General features: G+C 38.9%; 1 long non-coding RNA gene across 1 annotated transcript; it reads right to left on the bottom strand.

Moving 5' to 3' along the window:
• Positions 1 to 1,082: 1,082 nt before the first annotated feature.
• Positions 1,083 to 1,711, bottom strand: LOC145585920 (uncharacterized). The gene is made up of 3 exons (XR_014100757.1): positions 1,633 to 1,711; positions 1,417 to 1,473; positions 1,083 to 1,163 (listed from the first exon to the last, which is right to left on the bottom strand). It is a non-coding gene; the product is annotated as an uncharacterized LOC145585920 (long non-coding RNA).
• Between the last annotated feature and the right edge of the window lie 782 nt (positions 1,712 to 2,493).

Here is a 2,493-nt window from a genome sequence, read left to right as displayed (position 1 = left end):
TGTTTTTGCTTCAGCAAACCATATTCAGCAAACCATGTAGGGATGGCAATCCAGTCCGGATCCGACACTACTCCACCCCAATCCGAGGTAAAAAATCCACTCCGAGTCCGAGAAAAAAGTAATCTGAGTTCGACTCCGTTAAAATAATCCGACTCCGAGTCGGAGGTGGGTCGGAGTCGGATCCTACAAAAAATCCGAGAAAAAAATCCGACTCCGACAAATGTCCGACTCTGATGGATTATCCGACTTCGACTCTAATAGATAGTGGATTTTTGTGTGGGTTATGGTGGCATTGGGTCTGCGTTGTAAAGGCCCAAATAGCCCAATTTCTCAAATTATATTGAATAACGAAAAAAAACTCGGAGTCGGGTCGGATCGGAGTCGGAGTCGGAGGTCGGATAATAAAGTCGGAGTGGGAGTCGGAGTCTCGGAGTCGGATGTCGGAGTCGGAGTCGGAGTCGGATTTAGCCTCTGACTTCCTGTCGGGTCGGAGTCGAATTTAGCATAATCCGCTCCAAGTCCGACCCGTTGTCATCCCTAAAACCATGTGAAAATGAAACTGAAAGGCTCTGGAAGCTGCATTGACATAGAACAGAATGATCAAATTGTCGAAGCTACTGATAAATAGATAGGAAGGAATTTCGATAGACAACTCTGAGATTCTTGCAACAGGAACTGAGGTTATTACCTCCAACAGGAGTGTGATCTCAAATCCAGTCAAATCATCCAAGAAGAAAAACTTGTTCAAGTGTTGAGCCATTTTTTACACTTCAGAATTGATCATATGTAATTCTTGTAGTTACAGATACAAACAAGTTAATTATGTTACTCAGACTCATCAATTCATCTCAAGGACCTGTGTCAGATCCTCGACACTCCAACTTAGGTATAGACTTGACACCAAACACTTCTTTTGGATCAATCGATCAACAATTGAAAATGTTATTATAATAGTCTGGTATTTATATGTGGACAAATGGCATGCCTGACATGGGTGTTTGAGTCTGAATAACTTAGGCTGATATGTTTGACAGAAAAGGGAGAAAGTGCAATAAACAGATTTCAGAAAATCAACATGATACTCACAGTCCAAGGGCAGCGACAGCAGCTGGAACGTTCAACAGGAACATTTTGAAGTAGTCGACAGTGAGATCACTGTAAAGCTGTCAAATGAGAGCTTGTTAGAAAGAAATTAATCCTCATGGAGTCATGGACTCTAGGACATTGAAAGAAAATATGAAAGATACATGTGAACAATGTCAGCTACTTATCTTGCAAATATTGAAATCTTAAAGTAAAACAAAGCATTTGACATTTTTTTGAACACATTAGCATGTTGTTAATAATCAAGAAAGCAATACATGCATCAACACCACAGCTATAGGAGCATTAAGAGGCTAAAGGAAAATTTCCAACCTTTCTACTCCTAAGACTGCATCGAGGACCCTCCACAACGATCATACTACCTTTCGTCTGAAAAATAAGTGAGGGCAGTAACAAGTCAAGCACAATTCACAACAAGTCAGAAGATAAAACGAGTAATGAAAAATACTTCAAACAGACAAGACAGTTGACAAGAAAGAAATCGATTTCTCGAGCTGTCATTAATATTGTGTATTTATAGATACCAACCTTAAGTTTCAGCTTTAGTTCATCAAACTCTTTATCAGACAAAATTGGATTTCCAGCTACATAAGCCATGGAAGCTGCTAAATCCTCTGCTCATCAGGACCTGTTTGATGGATTAGTCAAGAAAATGAAGCAAGTTACGCTTATTAGCATCATGTTATGAAAACCTTAACTTACCCCCATCAAATAGTAAGACAACAAAACTCATCAAAGTATACTGCAATACAAATGCATTCAAGTGCGAATAATCTCACAAGAATTAGCTAACAGACTTATTATTAGCATGAATTACGGCATTAACACTACCTACCCAATTCCCTCACCCATCCAAGAACAGTCAGTGGCACATAGCAGCCCACACCCCTGCTCCCTGCTAACCACAGAACACCACTCACAAAACACCCAAGGCCACACAAAAAAACCCACAACACTCTTGCTGCTTTAACCCAACACAGCCCTAAACATCAGCTCCCCCATGTAGCCATTACCATCAACACCACAAAGTCATACCAAACTCAACCACCACCATCAATTAAAAGTAAAGAATATAACTCAAAAGTAAATTACATAAGCTAAAAAGTAACTCAAAAAAATAATAACCTACGATAGTTGCTAGCATATCTTAGTATCATGTAATACCAAACTAACATGCATAGCTATTAAGGAAAACCAAAAAGATTAGACCTCTAACATCAAACAAACAATCACACATCACACTAAACCACCAAAAAATCATGTGAAAAGCCCCATCAATTTAGATGTCCAATTACACAAAATTAAAGTACAATAATTTCAACCAAAAATACAGAAAATCAACAGTAAAATTGAAATTAAAATTTGTCTACCTTGGACAGCAAATCGCGA

The sequence above is a fragment of the Chenopodium album genome, chromosome 16 (genome assembly GCF_948465745.1).
Source record: "Chenopodium album chromosome 16, dcCheAlbu1.1, whole genome shotgun sequence".
In the NCBI taxonomy this organism is placed as follows: domain Eukaryota; kingdom Viridiplantae; phylum Streptophyta; class Magnoliopsida; order Caryophyllales; family Amaranthaceae; genus Chenopodium; species Chenopodium album.
Note: the sequence above shows the minus strand (reverse complement) of the source record. Positions and strands in the feature narration are given on the sequence as shown.